The sequence below is a fragment of the Geotrypetes seraphini genome, chromosome 5, assembly GCF_902459505.1.
Source record: "Geotrypetes seraphini chromosome 5, aGeoSer1.1, whole genome shotgun sequence".
Taxonomy (NCBI): domain Eukaryota; kingdom Metazoa; phylum Chordata; class Amphibia; order Gymnophiona; family Dermophiidae; genus Geotrypetes; species Geotrypetes seraphini.
Window position 1 is genome coordinate 160,306,515 of NC_047088.1, and position 12,005 is coordinate 160,318,519.

Genomic DNA, 12,005 nt, shown 5'->3' on the forward strand with positions numbered 1-12,005 from the left:
TATGGTGTAATGTGGCTCTGCCTAGAGCAGGGGTGGGCAACGACGGCCGCAATCCAATTGAGTTTTTAGGAGTTCCCCAATGAATATGCATGAGTTCCATTTGCATACAATGGAGGCAGTGGATGCAAATAGATCTCATGCATATTCATTGGGGAAATCCTGAAAACCCGATTGGATTGTGGCCCACGTTGCCCACCCCTGGCCTAGAGTGTATGAGGGAGTCAGGGCGGTTGAAATTGGACATGGGCTGGGAGTGGAGAGGGGCCCATAGTGAAAAAGGGTTATGAGCTGATAGGGTCAGGATGGAAAGCAGAGGCATGAAAGGGTAAAGAGAGAGGAAGAGTACCGTATTTTCGCGGATATAACGCGCACCATTGTAAAACGCGCACAGGGGTATAGCGCGCAGAAATCACGATGATATGTACAAAAACTTTTCTATACCGCGCTCAGGCATATAACGCGCATGCTGCCCGACTCTCCTCTGGCCACCCCGACTCTCCTTTCGCTCTCCCCGACTCTCCTCTGGCCACCCCGACTCTCCTTTCGCCCTCCCCGACTCTCATCTGGTTGCCCCGACTCACCCTGACTTTCGGTGCACTGCCCCGACTCTCCTCTGGTTGCCCCGACTCACCGTTCACCCGCCCCTGACTTTCGGTGCACTGCCCCGCCTCTCCGTGCCTGTCCCCCTTGAAGTCCTGTCCCCCCTTGAAGGTCTGCCTGTCCCCCTTGAAGATCTGCCTGTCCCCCCTTGAAGTCCTGTCCCCATCCTGAAAGCCTGATGCCCCCCCTCGACGTCCGATTCTTCTCCCCCCTCGGCAGGACCACTTCGCACCCCCACCCCGAAGGACCGCCGACTCCCCGACAATATTGGGCCAGGAGGGAGCCCATATCCTCCTGGCCACGGCGACCCCCCTAACCCCACCCCGCACTACATTACGGGCAGGAGGGATCCCAGGCCCTCCTGCCCTCGACGCAAACCCCCTCCCCCCAACGACCGCCCCCCCCCAAGAACCTCCGCCCGTCCCCCAGCCGACCCGCGACCCCCCTGGCCGACCCCCACGACACCCCCACCCGCCTTCCCCGTACTTTGTGTAGTTGGGCCAGAAGGGAGCCCAAACCCTCCTGGCCACGGCGACCCCCTAACCCCACCCCGCACTACATTACGGGCAGGAGGGATCCCAGGCCCTCCTGCCCTCGACGCAAACCCCCCCTCCCTCCAACGACCGCCCCCCCCCAAGAACCTCCGACCGACCCGCGACCCCCCTGGCCGACCCCCCACCCCCCTTCCCCGTACCTTTGGAAGTTGGCCGGACAGACGGGAGCCAAACCCGCCTGTCCGGCAGGCAGCCAACGAAGGAATGAGGCCGGATTGGCCCATCCGTCCTAAAGCTCCGCCTACTGGTGGGGCCTAAGGCGCGTGGGCCAATCAGAATAGGCCCTGGAGCCTTAGGTCCCACCTGGGGGCGCGGCCTGAGGCACATGGGCCAAACCCGACCATGTGTCTCAGGCCGCGCCCCCAGGTGGGACCTAAGGCTCCAGGGCCTATTCTGATTGGCCCACGCGCCTTAGGCCCCACCAGTAGGCGGAGCTTTAGGACGGATGGGCCAATCCGGCCTCATTCCTTCGTTGGCTGCCTGCCGGACAGGCGGGTTTGGCTCCCGTCTGTCCGGCCAACTTCCAAAGGTACGGGGAAGGGGGGTGGGGGGGGTCGGCCAGGGGGGTCGCGGGTCGGTCGGAGGTTCTTGGGGGGGGGCGGTCGTTGGAGGGAGGGGGGTTTGCGTCGAGGGCAGGAGGGCCTGGGATCCCTCCTGCCCGTAATGTAGTGCGGGGTGGGGTTAGGGGGTCGCCGTGGCCAGGAGGGTTTGGGCTCCCTTCTGGCCCAACTACACAAAGTACGGGGAAGGCGGGTGGGGGTGTCGTGGGGGTCGGCCAGGGGGGTCGCGGGTCGGCTGGGGGACGGGCGGAGGTTCTTGGGGGGGGGGCGGTCGTTGGGGGAAGGGGGTTTGCGTCGAGGGCAGGAGGGCCTGGGATCCCTCCTGCCCGTAATGTAGTGCGGGGTGGGGTTTAGGGGGTCGCCGTGGCCTGGAGGGTTTGGGCTCCCTCCTGGCCCGATATTGTTGGGGAGTCGGCGGTCCTTCGGGGTGAGGGTGCGAGTGGTCCTGCCGGGGGGGGGATGTATCGGACGTCGGGGAGTCGGCCGGGCAAGAGGGCTTGGGCTCCCTCTTGCTCCGATCGTGGATGCGGGTGCGGGTGGGAGCGCGTGCGAGCGGTCGTTCGGAGTGGGGGTGCGAGCGGGTCCTGCTGGGGGGGTGAATCGGGCGTCGGGCGGGGGGGGGAACTATGTTTAAAAACTTTTGTATACCGCGCTCAGGCATATAGCGCGCGAGGGGTATGCGCGGTACGTAAATCACGTATAACGCGCGCGTTATATCCGCGAAAATACGGTAAGTGAGACAGAAAGGAGAAGATGACAGAAGGTGTCCACCTTTGAGGAGCTAGATTGCTAACAGTTATACATATGGAGGGAAGAGAACAAAAATGATAAAGAAATGAGGATGGAAAATGCTTTAGGCCAAGAGCAAATGGGAGCCAATGCAGAAAGCCACGCAGTAGAGCTGGGCCTTGATGGCTGAGCATGCTGCTTCTGCTGCAAATTATATTTAAAAAAATGTACTACAATTATGTACTAAATAATAAGCATGCAAATTACTACCATATTAAAAACTTGCAGTAACGTAGAGCTCATTGCCAAAATGTCTACCTTCCTGTCAGTACATGAGTGCTTATAGGAAAGGGGATATTAAAAAACAAAACAGTAATTCCTTGTGGTCTGCATTAACCCCAACATCCCTGGTAATGCTTAGATTGTCCCATGCACTTAAGGCCTCTCCTATGGGAGCTTAGGCATCTGGGCCAATCAGAGCCTTAGGCTCCTCCGCATTGGGGAAGGGAAGGCCCACCATTTTGAAGAGGCAGGCCTACCAGCTGGAGGGAATAGGCATCTCTCCAGCCAGCCGTGGAATGAAAAGTATGGGGATGTCTTGGGGGGGGGGGGTGAGCATCCCTCCTGCCAGAGGGTGTGGGGAGGGGTGGGCATCCCTACTACCAGTGGGGGGGGGGGTTGTTTTTTCAGGGGGTGGGAATCACCAGCTGCAGGAGGGATTGGGCATCCTTTCTGTCGGGGGTGTTGGGATAGGGATGGGGACCCCAGCAGCGGGAGGGAGTGGGCATCCCTCCTGCCATCCTATAATTCTGGAGTATTTTTTTTTTTAAATGTTTGGGTGTATTCTGCGTATGTGCCGATCGCTATCACCAGCAACTCGTCACATGCAAATATAGCAAGCCTCCACGATTCTCTGCTAACCTTATTTGCATGCACAAGTTTTTGAGAATGACTCGTGTTTTGCAAATCGTTATATTTACGGCCACTGGATATACAATTTCATGCAAGACCCACTTCTTTTCGGCCTTTGGCCTCCTCCATTGGTCTTCTCAGCTGGCACCACTCTTTTTTTGTACAGTTATTGTACCTATAGATAAACATACTTGATAGCAAACCCTTTTTCTCTCCCAACTATCCATTTGTTGGAAAGCATAAAAACTGTTCTTCATGACTATTAGGTTTGCTTTGTATGCTGTTAAATTCAGAAAAGATAAATCAGTGGAATTATATATTTCTTTGCACCTTATAGACAATCCTAAATGGATGTTTGACTTTTTAGTTAACAGTTAATATCTAACGGAGAAAGAAAGTGCTGAATATGTTCCCTTTTCATATTACATGGTTAGTTCCCTCAAATTGAACTCTTATGTGATTTATCATCTCATTTCCAGTGGTTCAGCATTCACAACAGATATGCAGTGAGAATGTTAACTAATGTAATAGACTTCGCCGAGGAAAGGTTATTTCCTTCAAATTCACTGTACCTGCAATTTTTTGCTTCACTTACTTTCCTTTGCTCTAGGAGATCAAAACTGAAGGTGAAAGTTGAGATCATGGTCCTTTAGGTTCAAACAATTTTTATTGATGCAAACAATATCAAATACAATGCTCAGGCACTCCAGGGTGCTCAATACAAACAAATATGCATCATTTTAATAGTATATTCAAGTATTCACTTGTACAGAAAGTAGGTTAGTGAAATATAATTTATAACAAATATGAATCACGATAAACATAAAGAAAATTCTTTCAACTAATCCAACTCAAGTCCTCAAAAAAGAGATCCAAGATTACGTTAAGCAAGAAAAAAAGAAAAAATTATTATAGAAATTAGACAAATTACAGACAGAACTGAGGTATAGAACAGCTTATGTAAACTATTGAGCTATTGTTGATTCCTCTTTATCCAGTCGAGACAAAGCCAGAAAAGCGGTTAACTGATGAGGTTAAAAAAAACCAAACATATTTAACTGAACGGTAGCAAATAATACTCTTGCAAGGATATCTTAAGTAAAACGTCACGCCCAGTGAAGTGACTCCAGGTTTCAAAAGTAGAAATTCTCTACGACGCTTTTGAATTTCTCTAGAAAAATCAGGAAACATTTGTACTTTACATCCAAGAAACTCTCATGGTCCTTTAAAGTCTGATTTACAAACTGCTTTTTCTGCCCATAGAGCCATGTTTAGCATAGGAACATAAGAATAGCCTTATTGGGTCAAACCAATGGTCTATCTTGCCCAGTATCCCATCTTCATAGAGGCCATCCAAGTCACAAGTATCCGGCAAAAATCCAAATAGTAGCAGCATTCCACGCCACCGATCCAGGGCAAGCAGTGGCTTCCCCCATGTCTGTCTTACACAGGCATAATCAAAAATACTTTATCAAGTCATGACAGAAACTTTGCTCTCCATGGTTCCTTGGAGTGCTGTCAGCAATGAGGCCTCTTTAGAACACTGCCATACCATCCCTGAGGGGGCCCTATTTGAGTACACAGCCTCTAATAGCCATCTCGGTGTAAAGCAGACCACCAAAATCCCTAATTTATCTCCATAGGCTAAAATGGCATTCATATAGGATAACAGTTCATTTTTTTATATTTGACACCTTTATCATTCTGTTATGCCCTCACCCCACATCTAATCATGGTTTAAAGAAGGAAAACAATTATTCCTAATTTTTGGATTACTCATTGTTTGTTTCCATTGCCTGTGTTGCTCGAACAAGAGTAATCTAATATTTCATAAGAACATAAGAATTTGCCGCTGCTGGGTCAGACCAGTGGTCCATCATCCCCAGCAGTCCGCTCCCGCGGTGGCCCCCAGGTCAAAGACCAGCCCTACCTACGTACTGGTTCAACAGGAACCCGTCCAACTTTGTCTTAAATCCCTGGAGGGTGTCTTCCCCTGTAACAGCCTCCGGAAGAGCATTCCAGTTTTCCACCACTCCCTGTGTGAAGAAGAACTTCCTCACATTTGTACGGAATCTATCCCCTTTCAACTTTAGAGAGTGCCCTCTTGTTCTCTCTACCTTGGAGAGGGTGAACAACCTATCTTTATCTACTAAGTCTATTCCCTTGAGTATCTTAAATGTTTCTATCATGTCCCCTCTCAGTCTCCTCTTTTCAAGGGAGAAGAGGCCCAGTTTCTCTAATCTCTCACTGTACGGCAACTCCTCCAGCCCCTTTACCATTTTAGTCGCTCTTCTCTGGACCCTTATAAGTAATACCATGTCCTTCTTCATGTACGGCGACCAGTGCTGGACGCAGTACTCCAGGTGAGGGCGCACCATGGCCCGGTACAGTGGTATGACAGCCCTCTCTGATCTGTTCGTGATCCCCTTCTTAATCATTCCCAGCATTCTGTTTGCCCTTTTTGCCGCCGCCGTCGCACATTGCGTGGACGGATTCATTGTCTTGTCGACCAGTACTCCCAAGTCTCTTTCCTGGGGGATCTCTCCAAGTACCGCCCCGGACATCCTGTATTCGTGCATAAGATTTTTGTTACCGACATGCATCACCTTACACTTATCCACGTTGAACCTCATCTGCCATGTTGCGGCTCATTTCTCGAGTGTGTTTATGTCACGTTGCAGATGTTCGCAATTCTCCTACGTCTTCACTGCACTGAATAACTTTGTATCGTCCGCAAATTTAATCACCTCACTTGTCGTACCAATTTCCAGATCGTTTATAAATATGTTGAAGAGCATAGATCCAAGCACCGAATCCTGCGGCACTCCACTGCTAACGCTTTTCCAGTCCAAATATTGTCCATTTACACCCACTCTCTGTTTCCTATCCGCCAGCCAATTTTTAATCCACGTATTTCACCCTCGATTCCATGACTCGCAATTTTTCGAAGTAGTCATTCATGTGGAACCTTATTAAACATGAAAAAATAAAATAAAATCAGTTTTCCCCTTGTTTATCTTTCCTATAAAGGCTGATCATTTCTGTGCTCTTAATAAATTTATGGGACAGCTTCACGGTCAAGTAAACTGTTGTCAAGTTCAGTCACCTTTGCTGCTAGAGTTCAGTGTTCCTTCTTTCCAAAAATGATTTGGGTGTGGTGGGTGTCCCTTCTTGGTGGAAGCTTTGAAGTAGAGAATGACACGAGGGAAAAATTAATCACCTCTCCCGCCCCATCCCCACGAGCTTGGTCCCCGTCACTGCCTCGTCCCCATGAGCTTGGTCCCCATTCCTGCCCCGTCCCTGCCCCATGCCCACAAACTCAGTCCCCGTCCCCACCTTACAAACTGTCAGATCACATCCGCACAAGCCTCAAATAGTTATGATTTTATATTGAACTTATTTTATTAAAATATAAAAAGAGACAATATTTTGTATAATTGTCATTTTATAAACACAAATAATACAGAGTAAGGATCAACAAAACCCCTCTCTCCCCTCCCTTTCACAAATAATCACCTCCACTATTGTGAAAACTGAACAAACCAAATTACTACAGAATGCTACATAGAAAAATCAAGCTAACAGAATTCTTCAGTCACACATGGCAGGAATAGTGTTAGGAGAGTGCATCTAGGGCAACTGCCCCCTGGTCAGAGAGAGAGCCCTAAGCCAGCTTGAAGCTAAAGAAGTACAGCCTGGGCTTTTCGGTGGCCAGTTATGTCTCATACGAGCTCTAGCAGGATACATATTTCAGATCTGAAATATTTTAATCACAGAATATAAAATAAATTTATTTTTTCTACCTTTTGTTTGGTAATTTTATTCTTCAAATCACATTGGTCTCAGGCTTTGGTTTTGAGTTTCTTCTGTCTTCATTGTGGCATGGCTGGCTCCTGAAGGTAAAATAGGCACAAGAGGAGCTGGGGAAGAGATGCTGAGTCTGACATGGGCACAAGTTTTTTTTACCACAGGAGCAAGACTTTTCACCACTCCAACGGGGCGGTAAAAGGTCTTGTTCCCATTCTCGCGGGGTGGTGAAAGGTCTTGTCCCCATTCCTGCGGTAAACAAGTTGCAAATGTCTGCGGATTTACTACGGTGACCACAGTTTACTGCGGTAAACGGTCCCCGTGTCATTCTCTACTCTGAAGCCTATCATTTTGTGATGTATGAACTTACTTGTGGGGGGGGGGGGTAGCCTTTGGACACCTATATTTGTGCCTTCAAAGCAAGGGAACTTTGTTGTTCTACTGCAGTGGTCTCAAACTCAAACCCTTTGCAGGGCCACATTTTGGATCTGTAGGTACTTGGAGGGCCTCAGAAAAAAATAGTTAATGTCTTATTAAAGAAATGACAATTTTGTATGAGGTAAAACTCTTTATAGTTTATAAATCTTTCCTTTTGGCTAAGTCTTAATAATAATATTATAATTTCTAGCTAAAGAGACATATGATCAAGAAACTGTTTTATTTTACTTTTGTGATTATGATAAACATACCGAGGGCCTCAAAATAGTATCTGGCGGGCCGCATGTGGCCCCCGGGCCGCGAGTTTGAGACCACTGTTCTACTGTGTTACATGAGAAAACCCATGTTCATCTCTTTTTCATTATTTGCACTGCAGCATACTTAAGGCTTCTTTTACAAAGCCATGGTAGAGGTTTCTACTGTGGGATGGCAAGGCAAATACTCAGACGCTCATAGGAATTCTATGAGCATCGGAGCATTTACCTTGCCGACCTGCGGTCGAAGCCTTATAAAAAACCAGTGTTAATCTGTCATTGGCCAGCTAATTGAAAAACCAGAACCAGTGCAACTTCATGATTTCCTGAGTTCAGTGTTGTAGATTATTATCAGGATGAGTTTTGCAAGAGCTTTAGCACAGAGAAGCTCTTGATCTCCACAGCAGGCCCCATAAGATGTCAACTAGAAACTAAAGATGCAGCACTCTTGGTAATGCTTGACATTTCATCTGCTTTTGATACCATGAACCAATAAATTTGAGTTAAATAGCTATCAAGTGATGGGTTAGGGGTAAAGTATTGCACAAATTTCTCTGCTGTTGCCTATTTCTGTTTAAATGTGAGGATCATGAGATTCAGTTTTGTGATGTTTTTCAGTATGTTTTTTTCATTGACGTTTTACTTATTTGTATAATTTTTTTCAGCATTCATAGTTATGAATTACTTGCCAGGATTCAATCTCTGCTTTCTTCTACCAATCATTTTCTAATTTGAGGCCACCGTACCCTGGTAAATTTTATATACGGTATATCGTTCTTTCTATTGATTTCCAGTTATTGATATGTCTTATTTATGCTTCATGTTTTCATATTTATTTTTCCATATGGTGGATTGCTCATTCTATTTAACTTTTATATTTTTATAATATTTTTTAACATTACTGTCCACATGACACACACATTTATATGATATCTTTGTATGTATGTTTATTGTTTGTATTCATGTGCTTTCTCATATGTTTGTAGACCCCTGACGCAGTCAAAGGCCAAAACCCAATCCATGTCAAGACATTCAGTAAAGTCAGTATTTTTTGCATATTCATGAACTCCCTGGAGTTCATCATTGTTCATGGCCAGCTCCTTGTGGTTCAGACATTAAAACATTTGAACAGGCTCTCCACTGGTCAATGTATTAGTATTAAAGAGAGAGTGGCGTAGTGGTTAGAGCTACAATCTTAGCACCCTGAGGATGTGAGTTCAACCCCACGCTGCTCCCTCTGACCCTGGGCAAGTCACTTAATCCTCCACTACCCCAGGTATATTAGATATATTGTGAGCCCACTGGGATAAATGGGGAATATGCTTGAAGTACCTGTATGTAAACTGCTTTGAGTGTGGTTGTATAACTACAAAAATGCAGTATACAAGTCCCTTCTCTTTCCCCCTATTAAATATGAAGGAAATAGAACCTGTTCTGATTTCCTGATGGTGTGAGATATCAATTGCGTTTACACTGGGCCTAGAAATATCTAAGAAAAAGGACCATTTAAATTAAATGATTAATTTATGGAGCATGTATGGTTGGGCAGACTGGATGGAACATTCGGGTCTTTATCTGCCATCATTTACTATGTTACTTGGTATGTTAACTGAATTCAAAGTAGATGATGTTGTTATCCCTATTTGAAGTAAAGTGCAAATCTCTGTGATCTCTCTCTTAAAGCTGCTTGAGCAGGTCAGGGTAGCTATTGAATCTTTCTTTTATAAATTCCACTTTGTGGATGACTTGAAATAATTTATTTCCTTAAATGGCTCTCTGGTATTTTCTGAAATGGACTAATGTAATGGTCTTTATTTGGGTTGGCCAATAGGCATGCTAAGGAGGCTATCCTTTAAGAAGTTGCCAAAAGTAAGCGCCTACTTTTCCGTGAGTTGAGCCCATTCTGTAAGAATACGAGGTCTGTTCAAAAAGTTGGAGGACTGATTTTATAAAAATTTATTAAATAATCTTACAACTTATTCCATTGGGTCCCCTTCAAAGTATTCCCCTTCCCTACATATACACTTTTCCCAATGTTATTTCCACTTCTGGAAGCAGTCCTTAAACACATATTTGGGTATCACCAAAAGTTGCTGCTTCAAATTTTGCTTTATGTCTTAAATGGTGTCAAATCACATTCCTTTCAGCGTGGATTTAAGTCTAGAAAACAAGAAGTCAGCAAGGACCAAGTCAGGAGAGTAAGGTGGCTGGGAAAGAACAATCATTGCGTTTTTGCACAAAATTCACAAATTCTGACTCATTCAAAATACCTTTCATGACTCATGACATGTTCCCCATAAGCCAGTTCAACATTTCATGTTTCTGGAGCGATCTTATCCAACTTGAAACAGAACTTCATGCTGTAGCACTGCTCATTGAGGTCGAAGACGATGAAAAATAGCCGATCACGAAAACATACTTTCACAAAAACTGTTGTAGCTCGGAGATGAAAACAGATATCAACAAACGGAGAAAAGGAGGTTACTCGTGAGGTTTCAAGCTACTCAATGCCGCCTAGAATGTCTCAAAAGAACTTCCTCATTGGTGCGCAATTCAAACTGTTCTGGAACTTTTTGAACAGACCTCATATGATTGTTACATGTTCTTATAGGATACTAGTGTTAAGTTGGCATTGGCAAGTCTACATTTAGGTATGTTCACATATATCAGATCTATGGCTGGTGTAAATGCGAGCACCTAAATGTGACATTTATATACCCTCAAAGTGTAAACTAAGCATGTAAATGGCAGATCCGTTTATGCCCCTCCTCCCATGAACACCCTCGTGATTGTATGCACTAATTTATATGCAGGCTTAAATTATAGAATAGCGCTTAATACTTTGCTGCCATTTATGTGCATAAGTGTACACTTACACTCATGGACAGTGGCATAGCGAGGGAGGTGGGCGCGTGGCATTGGTGCACCGAGTGATAGCTCCCCCGCCCCTGCATATCTCTTTAAATGTTTGCTGGAACGAATAGCATCTTCCACCTGCTGTTCATGCTGGCTTTAACACCCTTCTGACATCATGTCCTGGTCCCGCAACCAGAAAGTGTTGTCAGAAGAGAGCTGAAGCGGGTGTGAGCCGCAAGTGGAAGATATTCATGCTGCAAACATTTAGAAAGGTATGTGGAGATTAGAAAGGAGGAGAGGTGTCTGTGCCCCCCACAAAGACCATGCCTGGAGTGGTACCCCCGTCCCTTCTTACTATGCCACTGCTCATGGATGACAGTACTGTATAAATTTCATCAAGCAAAAAAGATGCTTACATTTAGGTGACCTGTTATAGAATAAGAGGGAAAAAACTTTATAATTAATTCAAAGTGCTGCAACGTATCTGACACTGATCATATTACACTAGTGTTATTTAGTTTGTTGGGAGAGGAACGAGGAACGTAATTTGCATTTTCAACTCTGGGGCTGGTGTGGTAAAGTGCCACACCTGTTGGTTAAACTTGAGTGTATTATTTTGTGAGTACCCTATGCAAAAATGAGTTTTGTGCATGAGCTATCTCCACACAGCTGCATTTAAATCTCATGTTAATGAGGCTATTAGCTATTCAGTGCAAATGCAGAGAAGTGCATAGAAGACCAGAAGGTTGAGCTCAGCACTGGGGCTTTTCATCCAAACCTGAGGAAGTGTAAAGATAGTTTCTGCTAGAGAATGAAACGGGGACATATTTTTCCTGTCCCTGTGAGTTCTTTTCCTGTCCCTGCCCCATTCCTGCAAGCTCCATCCTCATCTGCAGAAGCCTCAAACACTTTAAAATCAGTGTTCGAGGCTTGTGCAGTTATGGCAGAGCTTACAGGAATAGGGCAGGGACAGGAATAGCGACAAAACTCACGGGAATGGGGAAATTGAGTTCCTGTGGGGATGGGGACAAATTTGTCCCCGTGTCATTCTCTAGTTGCTGCTTCTGCAGTCAGTGCCCACTGCAAGTATGCAAGACTAGGGTTACCAGATTTTACTATTGTAAAATCCGGACCCATAGCCCCACACCCAGTTCCTCCCAAGTCACTTCCCCTTCTGCCCTAGCCTAGCCCCCCCCCCCCTTTAATCTGTTCTCATGCTCGGAGCCACTCTGGAGGGCATCCGTGCATGCGTAGGTATGATTCAATGTCACACACATGCGCGTGATGTCACCACA

At 46.1% G+C, this 12,005-nt stretch overlaps 1 protein-coding gene across 8 annotated transcripts in view; it reads left to right on the forward strand.

Moving 5' to 3' along the window:
* ADARB1 (adenosine deaminase RNA specific B1) overlaps positions 1–12,005 on the forward strand; it is a 489,575-nt gene that overhangs the window by 296,956 nt on the left and 180,614 nt on the right. The window contains exon 1 of one of the 8 annotated variants that reach the window (XM_033944608.1): positions 8,549–8,604. The exons of the other annotated variants lie outside the window; for them this stretch is intronic. The gene's annotated coding sequence lies outside the window, so the exon portion shown is untranslated. Of the gene's footprint in view, positions 1–8,548; positions 8,605–12,005 lie in introns of those variants that run through there. 8 annotated transcript variants of the gene reach the window in all.